The sequence below is a fragment of the Natator depressus genome, chromosome 1 (genome assembly GCF_965152275.1).
Source record: "Natator depressus isolate rNatDep1 chromosome 1, rNatDep2.hap1, whole genome shotgun sequence".
Taxonomy (NCBI): Eukaryota; Metazoa; Chordata; order Testudines; family Cheloniidae; genus Natator; species Natator depressus.
In genome coordinates this window covers 27,341,568-27,355,204 of record NC_134234.1, presented here as the reverse complement: position 1 = coordinate 27,355,204, position 13,637 = coordinate 27,341,568, and the positions used below count along the sequence as shown (strand labels likewise).

Below are 13,637 nucleotides of genomic sequence, written 5' to 3'. Positions count from 1 at the left end.
TGTATGATTCAGGTACTGGGAGTCAGACGGAAGTATTCCACAATTCCATGGGACAATTTCCTTAGTCCTCTCTATCCCAACAATCTCTAATCCCCTCTATTGAAAATGGAAGCCACCCTCCCTCCCTCCTTCCCCCCCCCCCGCCCCGCCCCGCCCCGCACGTGAATGGCAGCAGCTCAGGTCAGCATTTAACCCATTCTCTTCTGATCACTGATCTGCAACCACACTATCAGTGGTTGCAGTGGAGAGTGAACAGATCATGTTTTTTTGCAAAGTGAGCTGCTTCATAGTCACGGGATCACAGCCGAATTTTACTGAATCTCTGGTGCAAGGCCAGGAAAACTGCAGACTTCAGCAAAAACACCAGGAATGACCATGTGAACCAGCAGCTAGCTAAAAAGCTGACAGCTCTGCAGATTTTCTGGGCAGGTGGTTGGTGCAGAGAGCATATTAAGAGGCTGAATAGAGAGTACAGACACTCCCCGGGTTATGCAAGACCCGACTTAAGCAAATCTGCACTTTCAGAAAAAGTTCCGTAAGCTAGAAATAGGAGTGTTTTTTTGTTTTTTTTGCGTAATGGTCGGGTATACGTTTCCGACTTACACAAAATTCGAGTTACGCAAAGTGTTCCGAAATGGAACGCTTGCATAAGTCGCGGAGCATCTGTACTGGAAGACCAGGGACAAGAAATGCACCTCGAGCAATTTTCCAGCGACATGCCCATTGTGAGATAACTTTCATTGGGTTCTGGCCCATGCACCCAGCATGAAGCCAAGTTGTGCTTCATGACAACCTGGTCAGCTGGGATGGTGCCCTGATGGTCCCTGAATCCAGTATGGAGGCTGATAGGAGTCAGCAGCAGGTTCCCAGTGAGGAGCAAGAAGTGACTCTCTTTCAGTGAAACCAGTCCCAGAGCAGGCTATGGATCAGGATCAACAGCACATTCTTGGTCCCTACTTGGAAGAGCTCTTCAGCTGAGCCTGCAGAAAACCTGGAGACAGAAGCCTTCCCAGAGTCCGGTAAGTGTGTGACTCAAATTTACAGTTTATTATTATAGTAATGGGGTCCCCAGGGTGCAATCTGGACTGTGGGACTGCTGAGCCCGCTGTCCAAACAACCTGGGCTGGCCCTTATGCTGTGATGCTCATGTCAAGTTACAAACCTCTGGCAGGTACTGCACTTAGCCATCCACAGGCAGGGACACATCCAGCTGTGTTACGTGAATGCTCTCTCAGCCACTCATGAGCCAACGATGGACAGGCTCCAGCCAATTCCCCCCCAGTTCCCCAGTCTTGCACCCCAGAACTGTACTGTCTTGCACTGGTCAGAAGCCTGGCCAGTGTAAGTTCATTATCAAGTTCGACATTCCCTCAATGTGGTGTGGATCTACACTAGCCTTTGTAAACTGAACTGAGATTTCTCAAGCACTTCAAACAAAGCACACTGTTTTAGGTAAAATATAAAACAGATTTATTAACTACAGGAAGATAGATTTTAAGTGATTATAAGTGGGAGGCATGACAATGAGATGGTTACCTTAAAAAAGTAAAAAACTAAACACACATTCTAAATCCTAAACTTTTAGCAAGAGTCAAATCAAACAGCTTTTCTCACCCTGACAGATGGTACAAGCAGGTTACAGTTCCTCAATACACAGACTGGGCCTCCCTCCCGCCTCAACTCAAAATCTGGAAGAACAGCTGGAGGATAAAAACTTTGGACTGGGGAAGGGTGGAAAAGGGAATCCAGTCTGTGTATTGAGGATCTGCTTGTACCATTTGTCAGGGTGAGGCACTGCTTGATTCAAATCCTGTTTAGTTTGTAGAACTAAGACTGCAAATTTATTTTTGTTTCTTAAGTAACCAACTTTGATCTCTATGCCTCCTACTCAATCACTTAAAATCTATCTTTCTGCAGTTAATAAATCTGTTTTATATTTTACCTAAAACAGTGTGTTTTGGTTGAAGTGCTTGGGAAATCTCAGCTTAGTCCACAAAGGCTAGAGTGGTCCATTCCACATTGAGGGAGTGACAAACTAGATAATGAATTTACACTGGCCAGGCTTCTGACCAGTTCAAGACAGTACAGTTCTGGGGTGCAAGACTGGGGAACAGGCAGGGACTTGGTTGGAGCCTGTCCATTGTTGGTTCATGAGTGGCTGGGAGATCTTTCACGTAACTCAACTGGATGTGTCCCTGCCCGTGGTTGGCTAAGTACCGTACCTGCCAGAGGTTTGTAACTTGACATCAGCATCACAGTGTGAGGGTAGCCCAGGGTTGTGGTACAGAGAGCTCAGCAGTTCCACAGACCAGGTTGCATGCCGGGGATTCCATCACAGCTATTTCTGCTCTAAGAAGCAATGCAAAAACGAGACACACTGGCTACCAGTGTTTGGCCACTAATGATGGATTGTATCACAGTGCTTTGGCATCCACCCTATCCCACACACCATGTGGAGTTCAAAACAGTGACTTGGAATTTAAACGTTAATAACTGTAAAGGTTAAGTCACAGATGTTTACTAGGGTCATTCATGTTTTCCTTTCAGTAATAAGAAATTTGCCACTATGTACTCACTCCTCCTGGATCTATGGAGCCGCCTGTAAACAGTGAACTGAGTGTGTGTGTGTGTGTGTGTGTTTGGGAAACTTTATTCTATTTCCAAATCTAGTCCATTTCAGTTAGAGGTAATCCATGCAGTTTGTCAGTCACAAAATAATTTCTGCAAAGAATGAATGGGGCATCAGTTTTCCCCCCCAGAACTGTGTCAGATGTGGGGTGGAAGAAAGCTGCAGATTTCAGTGTGTTTGCATGCAGGAATAACAGGATAAGCCATGTGTGAGCTAATGTAGCATCATGGTAATTCCCTCCTGGATTGTGACCCAGTCCTGGCTGCTGATTGCTGTAAACTTTTCCTGAAGCAGGAACTCCAGATAGTTCATCACATTGCAGGGAAGGGTGTATCTTCCAGGCCGCCAGTATAGCTGACTAGTCCACGCCACTCACAAATATGCTGTTTGGTTACTATATATTTGAATACTTCAGCTGCACACACTGCAGGTTTCCTTCCAGCAGCTTGGAATAACATCTCTCTGCCAGTAGAGCACTACAAGAACTGCTATGTCTTCCAAAATATGAAAGGCCTGAAATGACAGTGTGACCTATCAGGATTCAATTCTGGGTGGGGGTGGGGGAAAGGCTGTGTCATCTCTGCCTTGCAACCTTGGGTGCCTTACAATGCCTTGCTGAATTAGTTCCCATCTGGGCCGCTCACAAACTGCCTTTCAGCATGCAAGCCCTACCTTGAGTGTCTGTGTGTAAGTGCAGCCTGCCAGTTACACCCTGGCTCTCACCAGTCTCGATTATACTGTAGGGTGACCACAACACACCCCCAGTCCTGAATTTCCCCCACACAAAAGTATGACCTGTACTACCCAGCCCTCTCCTGGACAGTACAAATAGATAAAGTCCATTATTCCCTTAATATACAAGAGGAATAATATACAAGTTTATTACATTAAATAGTTACCCAGACACTTCAACTTAAACACACTGGATTACATAACACAGTAAAATAAGTATATTAACTACAAAGAGATATGTTAAGTGAGTACAAGTGATGAGGCATAAAGTCAGAAATAGCTACAAGAATAATAGATATAATGCTTACTAGTGTCTAACTTGCACTATATTAAATTCAAGGAAAATTTTTCATCACGTGCTTCTAGCAAAGTTACTGACCAAATTCTTCAGCTCAGGACTGCCCCACCCCTCCCGAACATCCAATGGCTGTTTCCTTTTGTGTTCTCAGATGAAGAGAATGTGGTGGGCAGGGGAAGGGGGGATCCAGAGGGGTGTTTGTCCCTTCTTTTTATTGTTTCAGTCCCCCTCTTGAAAAACATTCCAGCTGGGAACTGGCGACAGTTGTGTAGAAGGATGTTCCCTACTGTTTTTTTCCACCTGTTTGAGTTTCCTTTGTTTTCCCTTCCTGCTTGATGACTCTGTTTACTGTTTAGATGCAAATTACGACAAACATACACTCCTTTGTTCAAGATAGGCCTGTTTGACCAGTTTGGTGGTATGAGAGTTTTGGAACATGCACTCTTAACATCATACAGGGGAATCTTAAACTTCACATACAGTGTTGCCACACGCTTTATCAGGACAATATTCACCATCAAAATTTGCGTTTTCAAATGATACCTTACAAGGCATACCTTGTACAATGATTATTACGGTAATATATGGGGTGTGAATACAAGGTGTATTCCATCACAGACCGAAAAATACTATTACAGCAAGGGCACTAAATTTCAGTTAGTTATGAAATTTTTATGAAACAGAAAAAGGTTATAACTTAAATTTACCATTGTCTCTTTCCTTCTGTAACTGCAATTAACCAGGCTGTGTCCAGAGACAGTATAAGGACTGAATCATCCCCTTCAAAAAGTGTTAGTTCACTTTAGAAATGTTACCTTTTATGTCCTTGGGATTCCACAATAATTAATTCTGTGCTCCTCTACTCAGCGAATTTAGACAATAACCATCTGTTTCTGGTCCTGTTTCAGAACTCTCAACTGATACTGCCTGCTGTTCTTCAGGAACTTGATCTCTGGCCTAACACACCTTCACTGATTTGTTCCAAAAGGAAGTGCTTCCACGATGAAGTTATGGTTGATGCTCTTGACAGGGCGGACCAGGAGGTCCTGTATCAGAAGAAGAGGGATAAAAGACCTGCAGCAATGGCATGTTGACAGACAGGAGGAAAGCCTGAGGCTTGCCACCCAGGTGCGGGACAGGGTTTCAGTGTGGGAACGGGCACTTGCAAAGGAGTTTCTGTTCCAGGAACTGTGGCTAAGGGAGGAGGACAGAGAAAACTGTTTCAGCAACTGCTGTCCATAATGGCTGCAAGAGTATCCTCCCAACACCACGACATGATCACCTGGCAATGTATCCTTGTAACGATGCTGCCTTTTGTGGAACACAACTGAGTGTACCGATTCAGGACAAATTGCTTAGAGCAGGGCAGTTACAGCCCAAGGCTGAGTTTCCTTTACTTCTAAGGCACACCAAACCAGCCAAACAGAGAGGACTTCGGTCTCACCCCACTGGCTAACCATAAGTCATACAAGCATTTTCCTTAGACACTCCAGTTTCCCAGTATCACCACCAGCGACACTTGTTAGGGGGATGAATGGTTATGAAAACCAACACCCCAGTAAAGGAAAAAAGGTTCCCTCGATCCCAAAGGACCAAGCCCCAGACCCAGGTCAAAATACAAGTCAGATCTTATCCACAAATCATGCTGTTGCCAATCTTTTAGAATCTAGATTTAGAGTCTGGCTGGTTACTCAATGGGCCATTAGGGAGGACAATAGGACTTTGAAGATGCTAATCTCCCACCTTCGTGAGAAGCTTCCTGGGATGCTGCTTTGATACTACAGGGTCATGTGATCACGTCACCTGGTGCTGTACACCATCTTGGACTGCTAGTATTTTTCCATGAGTAGGGGGTGGGGATTAAACTGGGAAAAAAGGATTCCCGCCATATGTAAATCCTATTTAAGGCTGGGGAGTGAGTTAATCAGGGTTGGTTCTTCACTGAATCCCCGCCCAAGATGACTGCTAAAAATACCTAAGACTGAACTGGGGAAGAATTGGACCCAGGGTAGAAGGTATCTGGTCTGTGAAAGGAATATCTGGAATTCTAAATTGCAAGCAGAAGAAGTTTGTCTTCAAGAATCTCTGCAACCAGCTTAAAACAACATTTAGGGTGAGAAATTACTGCTTGTAGCCAGTTTCTGTAGTGTATTAAGCTTAGTTTGCGTGTTTGCTTTATTTGCTCATTTGTAATCTGCTTTGATCTGTTTGCTATCCCTTATAATCACTTAAAATCTGTTCTTTGCTGTTAATAAATGTACTGGTTTATAGAAAACAAAAATTTGTGCAATTCATAACTGGGGAGCAAAAAGCTGTGAATATCTTCCTCCACATTGAAAGAGGGGGTGATTTTCATGAGCTTACGCTGTATGGATTTCTGTGCAGCGCAAGACCATACCATTTTGGGTTTACATCCCAGAGGGGGTGTGCACTTGAGTGCTGGGCAATCCCCAATCTGAGTCTTTCTACACAGAGCTGATCTCAGTGTCTGTGTCCCTTTGCAGCTGGGTGTGGCGTTACCTGAGTGTGTCCTAGAGGAGGCTTGAGGGTCTGGCACAGCAGGACAGGGTGAGGGAGCCCAGGCTGGTGGAACGGGCGGGCTCAGTGGCACCCCGGAGTGAGAGGGTATCCTGTCACAACGGGAAAGGAGAACTTGGGGCCAAGGGAGATGTAGCACTGGGGAGAGGGGTGGATGGTGTTGGGTATTAACTGTTTTCTGCCCTCTTTTGTGTGTGTGTGTGTGTGTGTGTGTGTGTGTGTGTGTGTGTGTGTGTGTGGTTTTGTAATGGCAGCTGGCCTGCCCAATACTGTGTGTCTTTTAATATTTTAAGACATGTTCACAAATAACGCTAATGTTTTTCAAGGAAGTTTATTGTTATCACTGCATCACATAATGCAATAATGATTTGAGAAGATAAAGCTAAAACCATGTTCAGGAGCAATTAAGCATTAGTAAACAAACCATATTCCTCTATTTAGCTAAGTACAGCATTTCACATTTCAGTAAAGGCAGTCTGTACATTCATGCTTCCCCCTCTCACCCATATTCCTTATTCATCATGGCATTCAGACTTGCATTGCCATCAAGTCCACACCCCTACCAAGCACTGCCCCCTACCCTTCCAAAAAACCAAAGTGAACAAGACACTTTTCCTCCTGAAGCACATTCATACAGGTACTATTCCCCCTCTTCCATTGAGCCTTGGAAGTCCATAAGTGAGAACACAAAGCATCTCTGACTTCTGCTGCCTGGCTGCAACCAGCTCCAGCAGTGGTAGGTGCACTTTCTGGCTGAGGGTACCAATCCAGCATCCCTTTGCAGTCATAGGTCCATTCAGGGGGAAATGGCTCACCTCTGGCTTCACAAAGGTTGTGAAGAGCACAGCAAGCCACAGTCATGTGGACAGCATTGATACTGGCATGGGTTTTTAGAGACCTCCAACATGTTTTTAATTTGCTGAAAGCACATTCAATAACTCTTTTACATCTGCTGAGGGTGTAATTAAATCTTTTGCCTGGGACTCTGAAATCAGAGTATCGTTTCATAAGGCAAGGCAAAAAGTGAGTATGCGGGGTCCCCAGAGTAACAGTGGGGACAGTAGCACCATTTAGGTCGGTCGTGGTGGGAATAGTGTTCTCGTCTGTCCATGAATGTGGACTTCTGAGTGGCGAAACACTGAGGTATTGTGAACTTTTTCCAGTACTGCTCAAGTTGACTTTCATAAATCTGCTTCTGTGGTCCACTAGTGCCCGTGTAACAATGGAGTAATACCCTTCATAGTTTATGTACTTGTGCTCCTTGAGGAGGGCAAACTGTGAGTGCAAAAGTCCCAGAACTGGTCCTCGCACAGTTAAGCAACCACATTCTCTCAAAGCCAGCAACTACCTCAGGAATATATTTAATGTCTGTCACCTTGGGGTAAACTGCATGCCTGATAGGCTCAGATATCTCCGCCACCACTTAACCCATAGTCAACTTTCCAACCCCACCAGTGCCAGTGGACCCATAGCAGTCTGGAGTAGCCAGCTTCCAGACAGTTATGTCAGCCTGCTTCTGGACCGGCAAGGGTGACCTCAGTTGTGTCTATTTACACTGGAGGGTGGGGGCATGCTGCTCACAAGCTCCAGAAATGTGGCTTTCTTCAACTGCAAAAGTTCTGGATCCATTGCTGGTCATCTTGAGTATGCATGCCGATGTGATCCCCTGGTCTGTGCTTGTAGCCCTGCACCAGAAGCTGCAGTCTACGTAGGGGACATCAGCGGCTCTGCCAGTTATACTGAGCAGCATCTGCCAGTGTGAGTCCGCGGTGCCAGGGTACTCCTCCTGCAGCTGCATCAGGTACGTTTGGTGGGACAGAAATTGTGTCTGAAATGTCCACTAGTGCCTTGTGGATGCTCTGCCACTTGGCTGCCAAAGCAGTGAAAGCACAAGCATGAGAACTTCGTTAAAAGGTGCCTTCTCTGGTTGCTTGGAGCGCACAGACCAAAATGACTGCTCAGCAGGCTGTGTTTGGTGGGCTGTTCAAACTTCCTGTAATGTGCTGGGTGGGCAGTGAAGTTTTCTCATAATGCACCACTATCTAGGGTTACAAGTGTTTCATTTCGGGGGTGTGCTAGGGACGCTGGGATATGATTATTTTGACTCAGGTCTGCGTGCTTTAGTGTGGATGCCAGAGCCCCAGGTTTGAGCATAGGTTAGAAAAGTCTTAACGTGGGGTTAAAAACCAACGTAGATGCTCAAGCCCAGGGTTCCCTAACATGGGTCAGCTGACTTGAGTCCCACTAACCCTGGGCTTACATTGCAGGGTAGATGTACCCTAAAACTTAATTTTGTATGGCATAGAGAGCATTTACTGGTACATTAAGAACATGAGTGGCTATACCGGGTCAGACCAAAGGTCCGTCTAGCCCAGTATCCTGTCTTCTGACAGTGGCCAATGAACAGAGAGAATGAACAGATCAGGTAATCATCAACTGCTGCATCTAGAATATCAGGGTTGGAAGGGACCTCAGGAGGTCATCTAGTCCAACCCCCTGCTCAAAGCAGGACTAATCCCCAATTTTTGCCCCCGATCCCTAAATGGCCCTCTCAAGGATTGAACTCACAACCCTGGGTTTAGCAGGCCAATGCTCAAACCACTGAGCTATCCCTCCCCCTTAAGTGATCCATCCTCTGTCGCTTAATCCCAGCCTCTGGCAAACAGAGGCTAGGGACACCATCCCTGCCCATCCTGGCTAATAGCCATTGATGGACCTATCCTCCATGAACTTTAGTGCTTTTTTTAACCTTTTTATAGTCTTGGCCTTCACAGCATCCTCTAGCAAAGAGTTCCACAGACTGACTGTGTGTTGTGTGAAAAAAATACTTCCTTTTGTTTGTTTTAAACCTGCTGACTATTAATTTTATTTGGTGACCCTTAGTTCTTGTGTTAGGAGGAGTAAATAACACTTTCTTATTTACTTTCTCTACACCAGTCATGATCTTATAGACCTGTATCATATCCCCTTTCGGCATCTCTTTTCCAAGCTGAAAAGTCCCAGTTTTATTAATCTCACATTCCATACCCCTATTCATTTTTGTTGCCATTAAGGCACTACTTTATAAATGAAACTAAAGTACAATTTTTAAAACAAACTCCTTTTATAATGAATTGTTCTTGCTTGTTTAAATGATTGTTAGTCGTAATAATTCATAATAGTAACTGGAAACCCAAGTCAGGATGAACAAGTGAGGTTCCACTGAGTTAACAAAAGAAAAATAAATTATGGATTGCAGCCTTTCCAAATCCTGAGAGCAGTTAGACTGTAGTATAGCTGCATCAAGAGCAAACACCTAGTGTAGGCAAAGTTTATGCCAGTGCAGCATGATTTGCATCATTTTCAAACTGTGGGACAATGCACCATTGTAAATTGTACCGGTGTTAGAGATTCATAACGATACAAGCTACGCCTGTGGCAAATATCCCAGTGGAAAAGGTCTAGGACTTCGGCTCCTGAGGCTGTCACAGGCTTATCTCGGGCTTTCTTGCAATTCCTGGCCAATGTGAAGCCCAGGTTTCCTCTGCAGGTCTCTCTAAACAGCAGAATTGCCTGTGCTGACTCTCATGCTATCGACTCTTCCATCAACAATCCTGATTTAGCCACAGCAGGGCTGGGCAGTGCCTAAGGATAACCATAGTCAAGGAGTGGCTGATTGACTTTATAGGAAGAGGATGCAGCTATCAAGAAGCCAGAGTACTCTGACTGATTAAAGAGGGACAAAAACAACAAATAAGCTAAAGCTTTTCTATTTCACTAAGAGACTAATGTCTTTCCTTCAACATTGGCTGAGCTACTGCACTACTTACCTGTCCAGGCAGAAAAATAGCAGAGGAAGAAGTTATTGCTTATCAATCTTTTTTTTTTTCCTCACACCAGTACCTTCATGGTTTCTCCTGTGCTTGCATTTTAATGCGGGAGAAGGTCCCTTAAAGAAAAATCTTCTGAGCCACTATGTTCTCCAAATCTCTCCTTAAAACTCACTTTTTTTGCGATTAAGCCTGCAAAATACTTGACAATGGCTAAGCAGTTGGTGTGCTGTTTCTTATTATACCATTCATAATTGTCTCACTGTTACCTTGTGCTGTCTTTGTCTGCATCCAACTGTTGTGTCTCATACTCTCTAATTAAATTGTAAGCTGTTTGGAGCAGACACTGTCTTCATTATGTGTGTATACAATGCCCAATGAGGTCCTGACTGCAGATCAGGGCTTTTGAGTGCTACTGCAATACAAATTAATATTTGCTTAAACTCAGTACCTCCGCAGGAGAGAGGGTCCCTCCTTGTTTTCTCCTGCTGAGCTCCCTCACCTCCTAAGGCTGAACTCCTTGTGAAGATGGTAAGCACAAAGAAGTAAAAAGGCAGCTGCCTTAGGCACATGATTTCAATGGCTCATGCACTGCATCTTGATCAGGAGTCACTGTGTAGTAAATCTTTTTTTCTTTCCTTTTCTTTTTTTTTTTTTTTGGTAAGGAACATGAGTGAAGAAAAGACTGCAGTATAGTTCATCTGCAGCATATGCATGGAGGATGTGGTTCTTTGTACCATAGACGTTTTGTTCATACTGTAAACTAGAATTTGCATAGCTATTGTTCAACAGTTTATAAATAACTGCCATTTCATTTCTTTCCCAGAGCAGAAATGTTATAATCCAGAGAGATTATACTACATAACCGATCATTCTGATTTTGCTGTCTTGTAGCTGCTGAGGCAAAAGAACATCTGTAATTTCCTTGGCTCTGGATGATGGAATATTGATAACTAGGGAAAATGGAAATCTGTGCTTCCCTCAAAATGTGTGCAAATCTCTAGTGGTTTTATCTAAAATTTCAGAATTGGTTTCTATATAACCATATTCTTATGTTTTTAATTGCATGCATGAGTTTCCCCCCATCACTTCCCCACATATATTAAAAAACTGAGCTAGAACACTACACGCCAATTCAATTAAGGTGGAAGTGGGCTATTCTCAACAGGTGACAAGAAGGGGTGAATACCAAGGAAGGGGAAAAAAAACATTTTTGTAGAGCTAATGAGGCCAATGCAATCAAGGTGGCCCATTTCAAACGGTTGACAAGAAGGTGTAAGTATCAGCAGAGGGAAATTTAGTTTTTGTAATGACCCATCCACTCCCAGTCTTTATTTAGGCCTAATTTGATGGCGTCCGGTTTGCAAATTAATTCCAGTTCTGCAGTTTCTCTTTGGAGTCTTTTTGAAGATTTTTATTGAAGAATTGCCACTTTTAAGTGTTGAGAATAGGCCACTTCCACCTTAATTGAATTGGCTCGTTAACACTGACGCCCCACTTGGTAAGGCAACTCCCATCTTTTCATGTGCTGTGTATTTATACCTGCCCTCCTGTATTTTCCACTCCATGCATCTCATGAAGTGGGTTCTAGTCCACGAAAGCTTATGCCCAAATGAATTTGTTAGTCTCTAAGGTGCCACAAGGACTCCCCATTGTTTTTATTGGAAAGAAGAATACTCAGAAGTTCAGTAAAAGTTTAGAATGTGTAAGGAGTGTATGGTTTTATGGTAGGTTGACGTGCAAGGGATGTTCCAAATAGACAAGAAGGAATGGTGGTCCTTTCCTGAAGGAGCTCACAATCCAAGGACACGTGGAAGGACAAGTAGAGAGAGGCTACGAGTATAGGAAACAATATGTAATTCTTCTGTACTTATTGTACATGTCAATCAGTTCTCTGTCTGTAGCATGGCAGAACTGGGGTTTCAAGTGAAACTTCTCCCTACAAAGTGCAGGGGTCTTGTGGAGGAGCTCTGAAAAGGCATGCTATGCATGGGCACCACATAGAAATTTTTGTATAAGAAGCTGGCAAATGGTAGTCAATTGTGGAAACATTGTGAGAGCAGAGGAGATGGGGGAGCGATGCAAATCTAAGATAAGTAGGGATGCGTAGAGCTTTGAAAGTGATAACAGGAAGTTTGAATTTGATGCAACAATGGAGGGATTCAGAGAGGGGAATTATGTGATCAAAACCAGCAGGGAAGATTACTTTCATTGTAGCATTTTGTGTAGACTAGAGTGAGGCAATGTGGGTTTCATGGGGAGAGGAAGATGTTGCAGTAGTTGAGACTTTTGGGTGGACTTTCTTGGAGGTGGCTAGCTCTGCTCATGCTAATGCAATCTAACTTCTCTAGTAAACTGATAAAACTCCAGAGACAAACATCTTTCCTTTTTGGAAAATGTTTGAGAGTAGAACTGGTCAGAAACTTTCTGATGAAACAAAGTTCAGGGGACTGCCCCAGAACCATGGACCCCAGAGCTTCTAGGGTCAATGACACAGGGACAGAGGTCCAGACCCCACTGCTTCCAGGGCCTGTGGTTCTGGGGCACATGTGCAGACGCACTGATTCGAGGGTCTGTGGCTCTGGGGCAGACAGTGTGGCAGGGTTTCCATAGTTTCTAGGTTCCTTGCTATGGAGCTTGGAGCCTGGGAGACCCAGCTCGATCCTGGGCTCTTGGGACTATAGGCTCCCAGTTCTGAGGCAGGGAGCCTGGAAACTCTTGGAGCCTTGACTCTCTAATTGGAACTCAGCTCCTGTCTTCACAGCTGGGAGTCTGGAAAGCGCTGAGAACCAGAGCTCTAACTGGGGCTCTCAGGGCTTCCAGGCTTACTGTCATGGAACCTGAAATGGGCTGCCTCATGTGGGGGGAACACCAGGGTTTCCAGTCTCCAGGCTTGCATAGGAGTAGAAGCGCTGGTGTCCCCAGGGCAGCCTGCATTGCAGGGCTTGGAACTGCAGATACTTGGAGCCTTGGATGCTGCTGTGTGAAACTGACAAGAATGACAATCTCACACAGCAGCTGCTGTTCCTGGGGAACAAACTTTCATTTCAGAAATACCATATCTGATATGTCCGAAATAACAATTTTTGGGTTTCTCATTTCAGTGAGAACTAACTGACATACTATGTACTAGAGGGCAAGTCATTTAACCTCTCTGTTATCTCCAATCTGTAAAACAAGTATAATACTTTACAGTACCCACAGTGTTGAGGATGGATTGTACAGCACTTTACATTCCTCCCCCCCCAAGATTCTATAGAAATGCTAAGTGTCCACCCAACTATTTCCCATCAGCTTTCCTCTGTGGCTCTCTTTTTCTCTCCTCACAATCTCCCTCACTCATCCTCTGTGACTTCATCTTCCAAGATGTGGCACAAGTGGATGACTGGAAGGGGACTGAGGAGGGAAAGAGGCTGGTTGGGGCGAGGGAGGGCTCCGGGGACTGGCCTTGAAGGACAGGGGTGGGGAGGACATGAGGCCAAGGTGGGGGGTTCCAGGGACCACTTGGGAACAGTCGGCATGAGGCCAGAGTGTCTGTGTGGGGCTCCAGGGACTGCTTGGTGGTAAGAGGCATGAGACTGGGGTGGGGGCTCCAGGGCAAGAGGCATGAGGCCACGGGGTGGGTGGACGC

The 13,637-nt window shown here is 44.8% G+C and overlaps 1 protein-coding gene across 1 annotated transcript in view; it reads left to right on the top strand.

Annotated features, from left to right (window-relative positions):
* Positions 1–13,637, top strand: part of SLC36A4 (solute carrier family 36 member 4) — a 224,511-nt gene that overhangs the window by 13,274 nt on the left and 197,600 nt on the right. The gene's annotated exons all lie outside the window — the stretch shown is intronic.